This window comes from Spermophilus citellus, assembly GCF_964194105.1.
Source record: "Spermophilus citellus genome assembly, chromosome: 16".
Classification (NCBI taxonomy): domain Eukaryota; kingdom Metazoa; phylum Chordata; class Mammalia; order Rodentia; family Sciuridae; genus Spermophilus; species Spermophilus citellus.
Genome location: NC_138196.1, coordinates 59,612,910 through 59,633,774, shown reverse-complemented (window position 1 = coordinate 59,633,774; position 20,865 = coordinate 59,612,910). Strand labels below are relative to the sequence as shown.

The following is a 20,865-nucleotide window of genomic DNA, read 5'->3' as shown; positions in this document are numbered from 1 at the left end:
CATTCTATTTCCTATTTCTATCTCTACCCTTCCCTTCATTCCCATTTGTTTCATCCATTGAACTTTTATTCTTCCCTTTGTTGTATGTTAATATCCGCAGATCAGAGAGAACATTTGAACTTTGGTTTTATGGGATTAACTTATTTAACCTAGCATGATAATCCCCAATTCCATCCATTTATCAGCAAAAACCATGAAGTCATTCTTTTTATGGCTGAGTAATACTACAGTGTGTATATATATACCACATTTTCTTTATCCATTCATCTGTTGAAGACACCTAGGTTAGTTCCATAGCTTAACTCTTCTGAGTTGAGCTGCTATAAACATTGATGTACTTGCATCACTGTAGTGTGCTGATTTTCACTCCTTTGGATATATACCAAGGATTGGGATAGCTGCATCATACTGTGGTTCCATTCCTAGTCTTTTGAGGAACTTCATACTGCTTTCTAGGGTGGTTATACCAATTTGTAGTCCCACAAACAATGTATGAGTGTGCACTTTACCCCTCATTCTCACCAATATTTATTGTTACTTGTATTCTTGATTGTTCCTGTTCTGACTAGAGCATTTTGTTTCCTGTCCCTGCACTTCTGATATCTTCAAAGTATGGCAATTATTTCTGAAAGAAGAACAAGGTACCTATAAAGACCAATAAAGAAGTTCTTTATTGGCACCTTGATGGTGTTAAGCTGCCAGATAATATTATCTACCTTATAGGGATGTTGTAAGGTTAGATAAGTAAATGTTGTATTTGTGCTCAACATAATGCAGTATAAAAACATATAAATTTGTTATACTCTTAGTATTCTTAGGAATGGCAAAGCAGAACCTTCTAAAAAAACCTCATAGCTGGTGAAATCACAAATATTCATAATATCAATAAAGACTTGAAATATGGAGTGGAGATTTCCATTCCTTTTATAGTTAATTGTCTGATTTGGCTAATAAAAATGACAAACTGATCATGAAGAATGAACATAGATGATCAGAAATTTAACCAAGAGGGAATTCAAATTACAATTTTGTACAAGATGTAATCTCTTCATTGGAAGAAATCAATGTAACTTTGGTAAGTGTCCACTGATTTTACAAATGCTTTTTTCCCCTCTATCCTCCAACGCTGGAAATAGCAGAAACTTACCTGTCACATAATAGAAATCAATAGTGCATCTTCACTATCTTCTACAAGGTCATATCAACTCTCAGTTCTGAGTCCTATGTCATTCTGTAGGGAGTTATAACTACCTCTTGAACACTCAGGAGATCACACTGATGACACTATGTAGCATAGCAGGATTCTGATTACCTTGATAAGATACAAGAGTACTACAGTCTTGGAAATAAATGACCCCAAAGTGTAGGAACCTGACACTTTCATGAAATTTTTAAGGGTCTTATGTCTAAGGTATTTCTCTCCAAAATTAAAAGGAAAGAGAGAGAAAGAAAAAGCTTTGTTGATTTTGAAAAAAAAAAAAAAAACATAAGTCACGTATCTGTGAGCTGTACTGCCGTGTATAAATTATGAGTTTGACACAAAGAAAACTAATGCTGTCCTCTGGGTGCAGACTGTAATGGAAGCAACTCTTACAGTGAGCCTAATGGTTTACTGGATCCTATGGATGCTCAGAAGATCCTGTGCTGAGAGAAATAAATGAGGCTCTGATGACTTTAAAGGACAATCATATCTTTGTCTCAAAGCTCAATAGCTCACGACTTGCAGTTGGGCTGTAGCAAACAATGAATGCCTGCATAAAATATCTCATAGCCATGAGAAATCAGTGGCCCCATATCAACTGAATATTATCTGACTCATTATGTTATAAATTTTTATACCTGTAGTGGTTGAGATTTTCATTAAACAAAAATGTGGATTTGTGTAGGTTTCCTCTCTGTGTTTTGGTTTCCACATTAATGATAATGATTAAATGGATTAACATGCATACAGCACTTACAATAGTGTCTGGCAGACAGTGAGGGTTTATTTGGCTGTTGGGGTTATTGTTCTTCTTTCAAAAATAATTGCCATACTTTGAAGATGTCAGAAGTGCAGTAACAGGAAACAAAATGCTCTAGTGGTTCATTAGGAATTTGGGTGGTTCACTCTGTTTCTACTGCACAAGATTCATGTATTATTTATATTGGGGGCCACAGCAATGTATAAAGTTTCCTAAATCTTAGTACACATTGTTTCATGGAAGAGGGAATCCATCCTCACAGAGTGTGGTCTTGAACTGGTGTTTTACCTGTGCCTTCTATTATTTCTTCCAGTGCTTGGAGAGAACCTTCCTGACTGAGGGTCCATTCATCTCATGGATGGGCCAGAGCAGTCTCTTAGGTATGGAATATATTGTCTCCAGAACCCAAAGAGGACTGCCAAGATTTAGGCTTTCCTCCGAGAGGATAGGAGACTTGAGATGGAACAAACAGTATGTCTTCACTGGGAAGGAAATGTGCGAGCAAGTCCTTGACTACTTGGCTATAAAATCTTTACAAAAGTGGAAGGTCTCTGACTCTTCCCATAATCTGTCTCTTATCCTCTGGAGCATTGCACCTTCAAAAGGTCTTCATGCTCATCCTGCCAAATTAACACGATACCATTGACAAAGTAGATCAAAATGATGTTTTGTAACATGACCAGACAGGGTAGATCTCTTCAGATTTTCTTATATCAGAGAGTGAGATAATGAAGAAAGCTCTGGAACAAAACTGAATGTGTATTGATTTTATTTCCAAGTGAAAACTAATAATTTCTGATTATCTTTTTCAATTAGGAAAGAAAAATATACATTAAGCAGTGATTAACACTGTGGGATGCCCTGTACCTGAGGCCATATATCTCCTTTCTACCAATGATCCCACTTCCATTATGGCAGCAGATCAAACTATTTTTGAAGTACTTCATAATAACCTTTCAATACCCATGCTTTTCTTGCAGGGACCAGAGTGACAGATACAGTGGAGCTATAATAGACATATAAGAGCTGTGGTAGACACCACTCCCCTCCATTTTTTTTAAAGCTCTTTAAGGTTGCCATGAATCTTGATCATCTTTTCTGACATGACATATTTTCCATTTACTTTCTAAACTTAAAGAAGGCAATTACCAAACAGGTCAAGAACCCATTATGAATGTTGCTCCAAGTTGCTCAACTTTTCATCACAAAATACCTAAGGCAGGATACTTTTAAAGAAAGGAGGTTTATTTAGCTCACAGGAAGTTCAAGGGCATGTCACACACTGGTACTGGCTCAGTTCTGGTGAGGACTCTCTCAGCTAAGGCATGTCATGGCAGATGATAATGACAAGGGCACATTTGGAAGTAGTCCATTAATCACATTTGATATAGAAAGTATCTGGGTGGGGCCAAGCTCAGTCTTTTTAAGCCTGTCATGAGAACTACCAAGAGATTGTGTTAGAGCTACCTTAGTACCTTGTGAGGGCACACACTCAGTGATCTAAAGAGCACCCCGTAGCCTCTGCTTCTTAATGTCCCACTTTACAAATTCCCACATTAGAGACCATGCTCCCAGTACATGGAGGACAAAATACAGTCAAACCCATCGCCCTTCAATTTTCAAGTCAGTTATTGTTATACATTTGAGGACTTTGAAAAAGACAAGTGGATGTGACAACTAAACTTTCAGTCCCACTGTAAGCTGGCTTGATATGAGATTTTCCCCAAAAGTTCACATGTGTGATAATGCAAGAATGTTCACAGGCGAAATAATTAGATTGAAAGAGCTTTAACCTAATCAGCGGATTAATCCATAGGTATGGGTTAATTTGGAGGTAAATATAGGCTGATGGTGTGTGGCTGAACTTGCTACCTTCTCATGATAGCAGAGTAGGTTGTATGTAGGGTAGAGAGAGGAACAGACATGGCAACTTTGTACCTACAATTCAATTTGCTGTGAGTGTAAAATTGCTCTAAAATGTAGTTTATTTTTAAAAGAGTCTAGGACATCAAAATCTTAAGGGGTATCCACCCAAAAATCCTCATCTCATGTATAAAAGTCTCAGGTTTTTCAATTGAGGACCACAGCTTAGTAAAATAGACCTGATTTGTCTGAGCTTCCAATGGTCTTTGAAGATTAGTTAATATAATTCTAATACTCAATTTTATTTTGAAATTTAGCTGCTTTCCCCAAGAGAGGAAAGGGGACTCTTTTAGGCTACCAAGGAAGCCCTCTGAGTTTCAATTCTTGTTTAATACAACTGAATTTTCATTAAGAAAATTGGGCCTTGGTATCACTTAATGACAGCAGTCTCTTTCCACTGTCTTTCTCTGCACCTCTCTAATCACCACCAGTGAATGATCACCAATTGGGCTGCCTCGTTATGCCAAGGACTGACTATATGGTTGGCATACCATGTGGAATGGTGCTCTCATTATTATTTGTGTGGTTAGTGTTAGAGTCCTGAAAACTGCATTTTTCCTGTTTGATTTCTTGAACTACTCTTTGTGTGTCAGTTGGGTCCTCTAAGAAACAGACACTAGGCTGGAGATAAGACTGAATGCATTTTTTTTTTTGTAGAGGGAAAAAAAGGGACATAAACAGAACAGTGCAGAAGGAGCCATTAGGCTATGATGCAGATCTGACATGATCTCTGCTAGTGCAATGGGAAGCAAGGTCTACCTATTCAAAATGCCCAGAATTGGGATGTTTTATGATTTAAATATGAAGTGTATAACAAAAGCTCATGCATGAGACAATGCAAGAATGTTCAGAGGTAAAACAATTAGATTGAGAGCTGTAGCATAATCAGTGGGTCAATCCATGACATGGATTAACTGGGTGGTAATTATAGACAGGTAACATGTGGCTGGAGGAAATAAGTGTTTGATACATGATTTAGGGGTTTATATTTTATCCCTGGTGAACAGAGATCTCTCTCACCCCCCCCCCCATTTCCTTCTCCATCTTTCTTTCTCTGATTCCTGGCTGTCACAGTGTCATATCCTCAGCTGCTTTCCTCTACCACAAGCTTCTTCCATAATGTTTACCCTCACTTTGGGCTCAGAGCAATGCAGTTTGACAATTGAGGACTGAACTTTTGAAACCATGAACCAAAATTAACTTTTCCCCCTCTAAGTTGTTCTTGTTAGGTCTTTTAGTCACAGCAATGCAAAGCTGACTAATAACAGAAGTTGGTACTAAGAAGTGAAGTAAGTGCTATGAATAACCTGACCATGAGATTTGGAAGCATTTGGAACTGATTCATGGGAGGAGTTTGGAAAAATTTGGAGATGTGGGTTGGAGAAGCCTTATATGGCTTAAGTACATTTTAATGGGTGATTCTGTGGGATCTCAGAAGACCTGAATGCTGATAGAATTATGAAAATTAAAGGGTACATGAGGTTTCACAAGGGAAGAAGGACTCTATTGGAAGTTGGACTACAGGACATACATGTTACATTCTGGCAAATAAGTTGTCTACATTTTGCCCATGTCCTGAGACTGCTGAAGTTAAAGGTGATGAACTAATTTCAAGGCAGCACAGCAGTCAGTGCCATGGAGATTACTGATGACTTTTAACTAAGTTTACTGTGAAAATTAGTGACAGAAATAACACTGGGAGGAGTTTAAAAACTTGCAATTTGGTCATGTACAACTGGGGCCAATGAAGTTGTAGTTGTTGAAGAGATTAAAACCATTAAAATGATGCTAAGTACCTTGCCCAGAGACATAGAAAAGATGGCTTGAAGTCATCCTAGGAATTGGCAAGACCACACCCAATGCAAACTCAAGAGTTAAAAGTAAAAATCCTTTAAAAAGAGACCCTGGTGCACCCTTCTTGCACAAAGGGACCTAGAAAGCTGTTTCACCATGCTTAGCTACCCAGGCACTCAGGAGCTGCTTCAGCCATGACCCCAGGAAGTCTGGGTTCTGCTCAAGATGGCCACAGTACTTGACCTCATCCACTAGTTCTGGTTCTGCAGAAATGCTGCAGGCTGAAGTTAGGGGTCTTGGATATCAGCAAGATTTTAAAGGGAAGTCTGAGAGGTCAGGCAAAGTGGACCAGAGTTGGAATTCCTGTAGGCATCCCCTGAGAGGGCAGTGTGTGAAAATGTGAGAAGGAAGCCTAAGCTTCAATGGCAAACCCTGAGACCAAGAGATTCCAGGAACCTGGAATATCTGCTGAGGAAAGCTGCAGACATCAAGCAAAAACAAGTCCAGAGAGTGGTCATGTGGACTGTAGCTCAAAGGCCATCGTAGTTGAGCCATACAAGTCCTTTGGAGTATATCATGATTCCATGTGCCCCAGATGCTGACAGTGGAGCTACCGACCTTGATCAGTTAGATATTGGTCTTATTTTCACCCCATTGTTTTCTTTCTCTGCCCCTATTTCTCCCTTTTGGAATGGAAATCTTTATTCTGTGTCTTTATATATTGGATATATGTAACTTGCTTTTGAGTTTTTTGGGGAAAATCATCCCTGAAAAGAGTTTTTCTGGAATCTCAGAGGACAATTTGGACTTGGATTCAATTTTGGGCAATGCTGAAACTTTTGACTATGCGACTCTTGGAAATCGAGTAAATTTATTTTTCATTGGGAGATGGGCATGGGATTTTGCAGGCCAGGGGTGGAAAATCATGGTTTATATAGGAGGTGTCCACCAAAAGCTCATGTGTAAGACAATGAAAGAATATTAAGAAGCTAAATTAATAGATTATGATAGCTGTAACCTAATCAGTGGATTAATCTACTGATATGGATTAACTTGTTGGTAACTATAGGCAGGTAGGGTGTGGCTGGAGGAAATAGGCTACTGAGGGCTTGCATTTGAGATTCATATTTTGTTCCTGAAAAGTGGAGCTCTCTATCTGTGCTTCTTCACTATCATGTCCTGAGCTGCTTTCCTATTCTATGCCCTTTCACTATGCTTTCCCTTACCTCAGGCCCAGAGTAATGGCTGACCATGGACTGAACTTCTGGAACCTTGAGCCAACATAAACATTTCTCCCTCTAGGTTGTACTTGTCAGGTCTTTCATTTCCAGCAACACAACGCTGATTAAAATATGAATAATCAGTGAAGACTTTGAATCTCAGTTTTGTTCAGTCCTCAGCTGAGATCACTCTGAAAAGAACATGACCTTGGCTCAGAAGCTGTCAGCTAATCAAGCTCCTCAAATTGAATCTGTTATCAAAAAGGATCTGAGAATACTGAGAAAAAAGAATGATGCTGGAGGCATCACAATACCTGATCTCAAATTATACTACAGAGCTAACAAAACCAGAATGGTATCGGCACCAAAATAGACATGAAGGTCAATGAACCAATGAACGAGAATAGAGGAAACAAACAAATAAACAACAACAACAAAATCCCACACAGATGCAGCCATCTTATCCTTGACTATTGTGTCAAAAACATCATTGGAGGAAATTTAACAAATGGTTCTGGGAAAACTGGATATTTATACATAGGAGAATGAAGCTAGATCCCGACTTTTCACCCTGCACAAAAGTCAAATCAAAGTGGATCAAAGAACCAGGAATTAGACCAGAACATTACAACTGCTAGAATAAAACAGGTTCAACACTCCAACATTGGAGCAGGCACTGACTTCATTAATAAGACCCTTAAAGTTCAACAGATGAAACCAAGAATCAGTAAGTGTGATGAAATAAAATTTAAAACCTTCTGCACAGTTAAGGAAATGATTAGAAGCATGAAAAGAGAGCCTAAAGAATGGGAGCAAATCTTTGTCAGCTACTGCTCTAAAAGGGGAGTATATTCAGAATATATAGATAACTTAAAACAAAAACTTAACACACACACACACACACACACACACACACTCACACACACGCAAAAACGTCACCAAAGAGCCCAATCAATAAATGGTCAAAACAGCTATAAACAGAAATTTCTCAAAAGAAAAACTACAGATTACAAACAAATCTATGAAAAAATATTCAATATCCTTGGAAACCAGGGAAACTCAAATCAAGACTACACTGAGATTTCATCTCACTCCAGTCACAACGGCAATCATCAAGAATACAAGTAACACTTAATGTCAGCAAGGATGTGGGGGAAAAATACCTTCATATATTGTTGGTGGGACTGCAAATTAGTACAATTTGAAAAGCAGTATGGATATTCTTCAAAAGACTAAGAATGGAAACACCATATGACCCAGCTATCCCATTCCTTGGTATTTATTCAAAAGTACTAAAATCAGCATACTATAGTGATAAAGGCATATTCATATTTATAGCAATACAATTCACAACAGCCAAGACATAGAACCAGCCCAGATACCTGTCAACTGGTGAATGGATAATGAAAATGTAGTATATATACACAATGGAGTTTTACTCAGCCATAAAATAGAATGAAATTATGACTTTTGCTGGTAAATGGATGAACCTGGAGAATATCATGCTAAGTGAGGTTAGCCAGATGCAGAAAGTCAAAAGTTTTGTTTTTTTTTCCTTTCTCATATGCAAAAGTTAGAGTGAAAAAAAGGGAGCAAAGGTGGAGGAGAGATCCCATGAAAATAGAAGGAAGATCAGTAGAGTAGAGGAAGGGGAGGAGGGAAAAGGGATGGGGAAAGGGAGAAACTGTGGACTAAAGTTGAACAAATTTTGCTATGCACATATATGCATATACCAGAGTGAATTCCACCTTCATGTATATCTATAAGGCTTCAATTAAAAATTATAATAAATAGAAGGAAGACAGGTAGAGTAGAAGGGAAATGTGGAGGGGAGCAGGGAGGGAAAAGAGAAGTACTAGGGATTGAAATGGAGCAAATTATATTTTGTGCATATATGAATATGTCAAAATGAACTCTCCTACTATCTGTGAATATGATGCACTAATAAAACCATTAAAAAAGGAGATCTGTTTGCTTTGTAATGTTTTGAACAACCAATAAAAAAAAAAGAAAAAAAATAAAATAAAATAAAATTGATACTTCATAATAACAATTAGAAAAAAAAAAAAAAGGAGATCTGAAAGATTGAGCTCATCTTCTACCACACAATTCTCACCAACAAATTCAGTTAGTTACATACAGTGATAGGAAAGATCTGCCGTTTGTAATAATGGAGAGGTTTATTTCTTCCCCAGTAGAAAAATATTTGTATATACAATTTTTATACCTTGCCTTTTAACAAACTTAAAACCATCCCAGAAAACATCCAAGGTCCATAATTCCACATTTTTCATTATAATAACTTTAAATGACTGTATTATATTATACCTAATGTTTTATTCACTGTTCATTTGGAAAGTTTTTAAATGAATCTAATGGTAGGCATTTGGGAGTATACAAAGTAAAAATGACATTTTGAAATAATCCAAATGTTCTTCCTTTCTTTGGAAAAGGGACCAAAAACATGGGGTTAAAAAAAATCATTTCTCATGTAGTTCTTCCCTGTGAGACTTTAGCATTCTCATTGACCTTTGAGTCTGAATGCAAAAATAGAAGACTTTATCATAGCTGTGGCCTGTAGAGCTATTTTTAGATGTACAGCGTCATGACCTAAACGTAATAAAAATCAAACACAAAGAGATGAAAGTGGGAAACCTTCTTTGCAGAAATTCCTTTAGGGCTATATCCTGCCTTCATTTTACATGAAGAATTCCCACAGAAATCAATAGAAGATTAAAATAAATATCAATGACAGGATACAGTCCAAATTATGAACGCAAAGCCTTAAACTTACCAGCTAATTGTTTTTCAGAGGACCGGACTTGGGACAATATTTTCAAGAGGGAAAAAACCAAAATTTTGGCTTTAGATAAACTAGTGTACAGCATTTTTGTATAGTCGGGCCTTACCTATAGACGGTATGCCCATCATTTATTTATTTAAAGATATTGGTTAAATGAAAGGCAAAGTTCCAGAACAAACATCATGATTTTCCACTAGTGGGTTGGGTCACCACCCTGCCTTTATTTTAACTAGAATTAACATTATATGCAGTGAAACCCATTCATTTCTAATGCCCCTTGTTTACCCACCATAGTCAAAAAAAGTATTAAGAAATAAAACCTAAAAATATCACAAGTAAATGACTCAAAGTTAAGATTGAGTCATAACAGTGACTTTGAGGCCCATTTCCTACAAAATATTACACCTGGTAACTTTGACAACATAGTGTTCATGTTGTCAAAGTTACCATTTTAGAACACTGTAAATAGAGGTCTGTATAAAAGTCAAACTGCATTTGTGATTAAGCTTTGCCACCATGCTGCAAAACCAACACACGACCTTGGGCACGTAAGCTTCTCTGAGTCACTTTCTCTTTTGTTTATAAAAGAAGATAGGATTCCCTCTGGGTAATAGGGACATAATTCAAGAAAGAGCAGCAGAAATATTTAAGAGTTCAGTTTTCTAACAAAACTGCAAACCAGGAACCATGAGCAACGTTTAGCACTCCAGTGAAAACTGTGCTGGCTGGCCTGAGCGTTTGTCTCCTTTCCTTCCCACTGCAAGATGTCTGCCACTACTCCAGGTGTCGGATCTTTGTTCTAGGCTCCTGATGTGTTAAAGTGTTAAAGGGAATGGCGTCATCGAGGCCTGCCCCTTTCATTAGAAAATGTTTTCCGGTTTCTCCTTTGCATGTATCAACTTCTGTTTTCTAGAACTGTGCATTATCATCAATCCTAGCCACAAAGGAGATCAGGAGATAGGGGGAACATTTATGGTAGAAGCAAATTAGGTGGCATAGCCCTTGATATCATTTATTTTAATTAGTTACATGTAATTACAAATTTGCAATGAAATTTTAGGAAAAAATGGGCACAGAGTAGAAGTTCAATAACTGCTGTTTATTTCTATACCTGTACTGATAGGGCACCGGTCGTATAATAGTACCAATGTGGCACAGTGACTGGCACATGATATGCTGCCAAGAAATGTTTCTGAATCACTAGTATTCATTTTAATTAACATTAAATTAGTTCTTACTATGTTTGAACTATGTCATAGGAGATATGAGAAATGGAACAATTCTAGGAATGCCCACAAGCCTCAGGGGATTATAATCTGATGTGCAAACAAAGTTGAATCCAATCAACTGTAATTCCAGGTCAGATGTATTAGAAACACAATTAGAAATTTAAATAAAGTATTCAAAAATATACAGTGATGGCAATTATTTTCCACTGGGAGATTGAAGAAGAGCATTGGGGAAAATCGAAAAGGAAAGGATCCATTTCTACCGTGGTAAAAGATTAAAACGACAAGGGCAAAATTTCACAAAGGATCTCATATTTTCTTGGAAATGAAGGAAAAAACAAGTGTATGAATCTATGGGGAGTGATAAGGGTGCTGGGTTTTCAGTATTTAACCATTAAAATGAAAGTAAATAAAAAAAGAATTCTTTTACGAAGTTAAATGATCCTGAATTAAGACGAGGGAAATACTAAAATTACAATAAGATGTCAAGTACACAGGCGGAAACAACAGTTGGATGAAATAAAAAATAAAAGCAAAAAAAAAAAAAATCCTAATCTTAAAGGACTCAAGATCTTGAAGTGAAAACAGTAAAAAATAATTTTTAAAAGTACTAGTGCAAAAAATGATAGTGCCTCTGATTAACTTTAAACGTGAGCACAGGTTGAATTTGTTACCAGGAAAGCTGTTCAAAAAGCTCCAAATAAATCAATATGCTTCTAAATTTACCTTAGGTTGAAAATGGTCTGATCTAAAAAACTTTCCTCACGCTGTGGGGTATGAAAGCCTGGATCTGAAGCATGTTATGTTAGTGTTACTACATTAGTTTCTTTAATACTGATCTCGGCTAATATTTTAAGATGATTGAGGCATGAAAATATGTCTGAGATTAAAAACCTGCTGTGCAGCCCAAAGAATGTAATGGTAAATGAAATGTGAGGAAGAATTCAATATACATGTTTGAGCTTGTAGAATAGCTATGTTCAATGGATATTAAACTGAGAAAAAAAATTCTGTTTTAAAATAACCAACACATGGACCAAACTAGACAATTTATAAAACCTTTCATTGGGTGTCCACATTAGAAACTCTGACCACAGGAATATGCATTTCCTTTCTCTGATGATGAGCTAATGCTTATTGAGCAGCTACTTTGCTAGTGACGGTACATATTTTCTCACTTAATTTTCCAGTAACCCAAATGAGGCAGAAAGGACTCAGTAATGGGAAAAACTGAGAAGTTGCTGTCCACTTATGGTCACACAGTTAGTAAGTGGAAAGGTAAGACTGGACCCAGGATTATATCTCTTTCTCGCCCTTGCTCCACAAACCATCCACTATTCCTGTTGTTTGATCACTAAATGTTTCTGAAAAAAAATAGAACTTGGAATATTGGCATACTCTTGATATCAGTATTCTTGACTATATCTCTTTTTTTAATTAAAAATTATTTTTAATTAAAATTCTTGTTAACTGACACATAAAACACAAAATTTTTCCATATTGATGATGCACCATGTGGCACTTCAGTAAATTTCTGCATCCTGCAATCAGATTAAACATCTCTACCTCTTCAGATATCTACCACTTCCTTGTGGCTAAAACATTCAAAATTCTTCCTTTAGCTTTCTGAGATACATGTACACATCTCTAACTATATTCACCCTACTGTGCAATAGTACACCTCACTTCTTACTCCTCCCTAACTATATTACTCATTGATCATTATTTTCCCATCCCTCTCTCTCCTGAAAACTCCCCAGTCTCTGGTAACCACTATTCTACTCCTTATTTGCATGAGATCAACTTTGTTATATTTCACAAAAGAGTGAAATAATGTGGTACATGTCTTTCTATGTCAGGCTTATTTCACATAACACAGTGATTGATATTCAGTCCCCACCACATTGTCACAAATGACAAGGTTTCATCCTTTTATATGACAGAAGAGTATTCCATTGTGTGTATATACTGTTTTTTCTTCATCTATTAATCAATCGATGGGCATTTAGGTTTGGACATCTCTTGGGCATAGTGCTGCAATAAACATGAGAGTGACTGTATCTGATTTGACCTATTAAATGAAATTAAAATTAAAGTGCCACTTGTTAAGGTTTGGATTTTGAATGTCTCCCAAAAGTTCATACATTCAAGGTTTGATACTCAATGAAGCAATGTTCAGGGGTGGGGCTTTTGGGAAGTGATTTGATCATGAGGGTTTTAACCTCATTGACAGGTTAATCCATTGATGGATTCATAGTTGAATGGACTATTAGAAGGTAGTGGAAACTCTAGGAGGTGGTACCTAGTTGAAGGGAGCAGGTCTTTGTGAACTATATATTGTCCCCAGTCTCTCCTTTTCTTTTTCTCTTTGCTTCCGGGCTTCCATGAAGTGAGTACCTCTGTCATCACCCACCATGTTCTGCCTCACCAAAGACCTAAAGGGACAGGGTTAAGTCACCATGAGTTGAAACATCTAAAGCCACAATTCAAAACAAATATTTCTTCATTTTTAAGTTTCTTTTCTCAGGTGTTTTGTCACAGTAATGGATAGCTGAATAACACACCAGTATTCTTCACTCCTTTTTTTTTTAATTCTTGTTTTTAATCTTCCCTTAAACATTTGACATAGCCTTGTTCTTGCAAAGGTAGTTCTTACCAATGAGTAACGTTATCACTTGTGTTTAGAGTTTGAAAGGAATTTACTTCTTTTGCTAGAGAAACATAAAATCTGTTCTGTGATAAAGTGATAAAGTGGATTAAGGTTATCATATGCAGGTGTACTTCCTTTTATGTATTCTGTTCAAGGTTTAATGAGGAAATGTTTTGTTTGATTTTCCTTCTTTGAAGCAGGAATATTCATTTCCTGAATTTTAAAGTTATTGTTACATTCCATATATTGTTACATTCCATATAACAATATTCCATATAACAATGGCTTTTGAATTTAAAAAGATGCAAACACAAATAAGTTTCATATTGTACATCATTTTTGAATGGTATTAGTCTAACATTATTGATATAAATACAAATTTCTTCCATTAAACCGATTGTGTGGTTTTTACAAGTAACAATTTGTCTACATGGACTTTGGTCCTGGGGAACTAAGTAAAAAGAACTAGTCTTGGGAGTTATTTGTGTTGCCTGAAGACTCAGGGCCCAGAACAAAGGAGATGAAGATCTAAGGGAAGGAGTCTAGCCTGGAAGCTAGGAAATATCTAAAAATTTCAGTCTCTAACATCAGATAGTACAAACCCGGGAACCCAAGTAAAGTTTCTTATAGAGCAACTGTGAACCGGTGTGAAAAGTTGAGCTCACAGGAATTCCCTTGGGCACAAGGTATGGAGTAAGGATTACTTTATAGCTTGGCAGCAGTATATCCAAACGCTGGGAAAGAGTTAGATCCATGTAAACACTTAAAGTTATTAAAGTTTTGCTTTCAACATCAGATCTCTCAATGGAGGACAGTCCAGCTAATAGGATAATTGAACCAAGAAAGAATATCTGAATAAAATTCCTTAAGGACTGATATAGGAAACTTTCTTCTAAGGCAACAAATCCAGAATTTATTAAATTGTACCATGGACATTCTACAAGCAAATCTAATATTAAAAATATTGAAAGATTTTTTATAGCAATATCCACAGGGACTTTTTATTCCTTGACCTTGTTTTGCTCCTAGATCCAAAATCCATACAAATTAAGTGGTGAAAGCTGACAAAATGTTTGAATGAGCTTAAAATGGCACTTTATGAATTTAAAGTAGATGGAGAGAGGATGACCTGACATTTGCCTAGAGTAACATACCCACTAATTGTAAGCTAAATAGAAAAAATTGTTCGTGAGAGTAAAAATATCTTAAGGAAATGATAGCTTCAAGAAATTTATAATGTAAAAATCCTCTGGGTAAAAAAAATGGTGTGAGAATTGGCACCTAATGAATTATTTATTATACAGTAAGATAAAATAGACTTTAGGATCTGATAGAAATAGCTCCGTATGAATTGGGCGTCCGCTGATGTTAGGCACTGAACTTGACATTGCATTTGTTACCTCATTTATCCACACACTAACCCTTCAGAGTAGCTGCCACTCCTCATTATGCAGATAAAATGAAGAAGCAATTGAAGAAATAGGCTTCAATGAGGTTGAATGATTTGCCAAACCTGGGATCAGAAGCTGTATTTTGCCTGACTCCAAAGCTCAATTTTTTTGAGCATGGGAAAGACACTTTCTTAAATTCTATCTCTTCCCATGTTATTTGTTATGACATAAACAAGGAAAATGTATATTTGGAGAGGCATCCTGTTAACACTGGAATCACTTATCACCTTGATCATGATAAAAATATAGAATTAAAAACAAATTTTGTATCACTACCTTTAAACATTTCCAGCCAAATCCTTTTGGCTACTTAAATTTTGATACAAATGTGAGTTTTCCTGAGGAAATAAAACACCATACTTTTTTGGGGGTAGGGGGCTCAAAACAAATTGAGGAAATGAGATGGAAAGTAAAGTATATGAAAAATCAAAGTCTTTTTCTTCTTTTTTTTCATTTTGTTTTAACTGATAAAAACTAAATCTAAGGGCCAAATACTCTTGGGAAACAAACCATAGCATTACCGAAGACCACCTACCCAGTCAAGATATTATGGGCCACTGGTGTTGGGAAGAGCCTGCTCCCAGGAACAAGAGTGAAAATCTGTACTGGAGGCTAAGAGTTCTCAAGAGGAAAAATGGTACCAAATTCTTTCTTTTGAAATTTGTTCATTAGATGAATCACTACACCTGCTGAGAGCAGAGTTGAGGGGCAGAGAAAGGGTAGTTCTTGCAGTAATAATACCATCTTCAAAAATCCCAGCATTCCTCTCATTTCTCCTACCTCACTGGGCTGACCTTAGGTCTCCCTCACCGGGAAATCAGCAGCCTAGTGTCCAAGACAATTCTTTACCAGTGGCTCAAAGAAGAATCACTGCTCCTTTAAGCATCCTCTTGGGACCAGTCACGGGAAAGATACATTCTACCCCGAGAAAGCTCTAGGATAAGGGCCCATTACTTAAATCTACTGCATAGCTATTCTGTTTGAGGTTGAAAATGTGCTCTCTGTTCTCTCCCCCTTCCCCAAATATGTCCAATTTTGTTATTATTTTTCTTTCTTTCTCCACTTTGTTTTTCAATGCATCATATCACTAGTTCTGTAAGGAAATTTAATGCTATTATTAAGAAATCTAATAACATATATAAATGCTACAATAATAAATGCCAGAAAACTTCAATAGAAGCCCTCTTTTGCTTTCAAATTCACAGGGAGAAATTAAAAGCTATATCTATTGAGCTTCAAAAGAATTAATGTTTAAAATCTAATATTTTTGACAATATGTATGCAATGTTAGAAATGAAAAGAAACTCTCCTTTTTTTATTATACTCAATCTATGTGAGAGTTTTTTTTCTTTCAATTATTTGGATTCATGAGAATAGGTAGTGTTTCTCTGGTACCTCATACATTCTATTATTGTAACACAAGAGGGGTTATATCTTTCCTTTCAGAATTCAAAAAGGTAACAGGGCACACAAGATTATAACCACACTGTCCCCCACATATACTAACTTTTTAAGAAAACTGGAAATTCCTCAGATTTTAACAAGTATTTCCAGGTGAATATTTTTGAGTTCATTATTTAACATCAGCTAAACCTATAATAAAGTCTCAGTTATTTCTAAGTGAAAGAAGAAATGTTAATTATCTATGGCTGTGAGATGGATCAACCCAAATTTTGGCAGCTTAAAACAACAGACATGCATTATCTCACAATTTCTGTTTTGGGCATCTGGGAATACTTTTTTTCTGGTTAGTTCTGTCTGGCTCAGGGTATCTCCCGTGGTGCAGTCCAGTGACCTCCAGGGCTGTAGTGACCTAAAGCCTGGAAGATTCATTTCCAAACTTTATTCATGTAGCAGGCTGTCTATTTTATTATCTATCTATCTATCTATCTATCTATCTATCTATCTATCTATTTATTGCTGTTGGCCAAAGATTTTTCTACAGGCTACATGTGTGTCCTCATGACACAGCAAATAACTTCCCTGAGGGTGGTGCTCTGAGAGTGACATCATGTTGTCGCTATGTCCTAATTTCTGAGTCACACACCATTGCTCTGTCATATTCCATTTATTGTGAATGAGTCACTGGGTCCAGTAACATTTGCAATGAAGAGTATTACACAAGGATCCAAATACCAAGACACGGATCACTGCGGGGCATCTTGGAGACTGGCTTCCAAAAAGGACGATGGGAGAAAGTTTCTTAATTTTTCACTTTTACCAGGATGCCACAGCTTAGCCCAAATTAATCAGAATTTGTTTACTTAAATTTAGTAGAGGGAAATCTTCAGCAAAAGGATTAATACAATCCACCTACCATCTCTGGGAGCAGAAGATTCCCATGCATAGCTTTTTAGTTTCCATTTGTTCTGTGAGTTCTGGGTTCTTGACACTTTAGTGCTATGTAGACAATGAGCTATTTGATCATCTATTTACCATGTATAAAGTTATATAGTTATTTTGCAGAAAGACATTTTAAACCTGTGCCATCGTGGCTAATACCATGTCATAGAATTGCTTAGGTCTAAGAAGTCTGTTTTTTTACTTATGGCTTTCATCTTGCCATCATATTTATTTCAACCAAAAAAGCATTTACAACACATTTCTGAGACAGAACTGGTGTGGAAGCTTCTGCAGCCTGTGTCCCCCAGGGCTACCGTGAGGCCAAGGTCTCTTCCATATGCTCCTCACTGTCTCTCCTCCACTTGTGGATTCTATAAACTCAGGTTTCCTCATAATATAGGAAACCATCAAAAGTGCCCTGTAATAATAACATCACCTTGAAACTCATCAAGTATTTCTTCATATAGTTTATACTTAAGCCCAAGGACAAGCTTTATAAGGCTACTACCTTTTCCTTGGCTCTGAATAGAATAGTTTGAGGCAGCTAATTATTGATCTTTTGCTGCCTACCAAAGCTTGGTGTGAACAATTTAAAGACAGAATGTCAGAAGCACTCCATGGCACACATGAAACATAGCTTCCCTGCAGTTTAAAAGCAATTATATCAAGGTCTACAGATTTACAGAGAAACTCCAGGTTCTCTCTAAAATTGAATCGTTGTCTCAGCTGCTCTTAAGCATTAAGATCTCTGCAGCCACTGGCACCTGTGACGGGTTTCACTGTCCACATTTCCTATGCAAGTATGTTTCTAAGTCAAGAAGCAACAATCTCTGATCTGCCTGAGCCCACTGAAGGCTTTCACAGTGTTCAGCATCTTTGTTGAGACCCTTCTAGACTTACCTCCATGATAAGTTTGCTTTCCCATAGAGCCATACATCATAATTTGCATTGGTACACCCACATTAGAATATCACATGTCCTGAGTCTTAAAGATGCTAGCTTCTGCCACATCAGTTAAGAGCTGATTGGATATAAGCCATTATAGACCTGAACATATCTTGCTACAAAAACACATGATATAGTCCTAGAGATTCTCTATGTGTTTGATATTTTTCTCTCCAGTTTTTCTACTCACATCTTATTTTTCAATGTTTCCAACAAACGCATCAAATGTTGGTATCTTTAAAGTTATCCCCCAAAGGACAGAATCCCTCAAAATGATGAGATGCCTGCCTGGACAGGTGTGATTGCATTCTTTTTGCCAAGAGGCTGGTTCCCAAAGAAATAAATGGAAATTAAACAAGATGAGCATGTCCAGCTTATCTTTCCAAATTTACCACCTAGAAAAGACTTACTAAGATTGTGTGTGAGTTAACAAATAGGCAGACATCAGCTACAAGTGGATTACACTGATTGAATAAAGAAACACAAAGAAATACAACCACAGTGAAGAGAAATCTCACTCTTTTTACTCTGTGATTGAGAAGTTCTCTTAGATGTAATAGAGACTTAAAGGAGTCAGAAATCTTTTATCTTAGGAGAATGTGAATGTTGACCATTGTTGTGAAAGTGTGTTTGTGGCCACTAGAAAATGTCTACTGTGGTATTTGGGAAGAGATGAACACATCGGCCAGGAAAGAATCAATTTTGTCAGAGAAATGTACTCTTCTTCCTCACCTGCCCTTTATGCTGCACAGCATAGTGATCTGGTTTCAAACCCCCTTTTCTTTTCCTGAACCATCTTTCTTAAAGGTCAGCAACAGTCTCCTGAAAGCCAAATCCAACAAACATTTCTCAGTTCTTTTCCAATATGATCTCTCTTTGATATTTGAAACTTTGCTTATTGAAATGGTCTTTTCGTTTCCTCCAATATTTCTTTTTCAAACCTCTCTTCTGCCTTAGCTTCCTTAACCCTGCATTCTCCAGGTTCTTTGGTCATGTGTCTTCAGGTTCCTTCTCCTTCTCCTGCTCAGGGACATCTTTAGGTGTCTGCCCCCATCTCTGTTGTCTTCTACCCATCCAGTATCTACCTGGGTAGGGGGCTCTTCTTCGTGGTTTCTGCAACAATCTCCCTGAGAGTAATTGAGTGTGCTGCATTTTTTTTATTGGTTGTTCACAACATTACAAAGCTCTTGACATATCATATTTCATACATTAGAATCAAGTGGGTTATGAACTCCCATTTTTACCCCAAATACGGATTGCAGAATCACATCGGTTACACATCACATTTTTACATACTGCCATATTAGTGACTGTTGTATTCTGCTACCTTTCCTATCCTCTACTATCCCCCCTCCCCTCCCCTCCCATCTTCTCTCTCTACCCCATCTACTATAATTCATTTCCCTCCATGTTTGTTATCCCATTCCCCTCATAACCTCTTATATGTAATTTTGTATAACAATGAGGGTCTCCCTCCATTTCCATGTGATTTCCCTCTTTTTCTCCCTTTCCCTCCCACCTCATGTCTCTGTTTAATGTTAATCTTTTCTTCCTGCTCTTCCTCCCTGTTCTGTTCTTAGTTGCTCTCATTATATCAAAGAAAACATTTGGTATTTGTTTTTTAGGGATTGGCTAGCTTCACTAAGCATAATCTGCTCTAGTGCCATCCATTTCCCTGCAAATTCCATGATTTTGTCATTTTTTAGTGCTGCGTAATACTCCATGGTGTATAAATGCCACATTTTTTTTTATCCATTCATCTATTGAAGGGCATCTGGGTTGATTCCACAGTCTGGCAATTGTGAATTGTGCTGCTATGAACATCGATGTGGCAGTATCCCTGTAGTGTGCTCTTTTAAGGTCTTCAGGAAATAGTCTGAGAAGGGCAATAGCTGGGTCAAATGGTGGTTCCATTCCCAGCTTTCCCAGGAATCTCCATACTGCTTTCCAAATTGGCCGCACCCGTTTGCAGTCCCACCAGCAGTGTACAAGTGTACCCTTTTCCCCACATCCTCGCCAGCACTCATTGTTGTTTGACTTCATCATGGCTGTGTGCTGCATTTTTAGTCTCAAACTGAACTCCCAACTTTCTACTGGACATAGAACATACATATATTTTCCATATTCAAAGTAAATCTTTTTCTTTTTCTTTTTTCTACCCTATCCTACTCTCTCTTCTGGAACCTGCTTACCTGCTTTTCTTCCTGTAGTCCTTACCTTCACGGATCAGCTCCTCACTCTTCCTGTCACTCAGGCTAGAAACAACACAGTCATCTTTAGTTGCCTCATTTTCCATGGTCATCTGGGCAGGTTGGAGACTGTTTATCTTAGGGATTTCTTATGCACTGGAATTAGCTAGACCTGGATTCTGTCCCAGCTGTATAATTACTAGCGAGGACTCTAGCAACTTAAACTTCTCTAATCTTCAATTCCTTCATCTGTGAAACAGGCTTAGTGAATAGAATGTACCTCAAAGGGATATTATGAGATTTAATGAAATAAATGTGCAAGGATTCCTTAATACAGTGATGGATACCGAGGCGTAA

The 20,865-nt window shown here is 37.1% G+C and overlaps 1 pseudogene across 1 annotated transcript in view; it reads right to left on the bottom strand.

Annotated features, from left to right (window-relative positions):
- LOC308635037 (FGFR1 oncogene partner 2-like) overlaps nucleotides 1-20,615 on the bottom strand; it is a 69,563-nt pseudogene extending 48,948 nt beyond the window's left edge. The window contains exon 1 of the transcript in view: nucleotides 20,512-20,615. The product of the transcript in view is annotated as an FGFR1 oncogene partner 2-like (transcript). The remainder of the gene's footprint in view (nucleotides 1-20,511) is intronic.
- Between the last annotated feature and the right edge of the window lie 250 nt (nucleotides 20,616-20,865).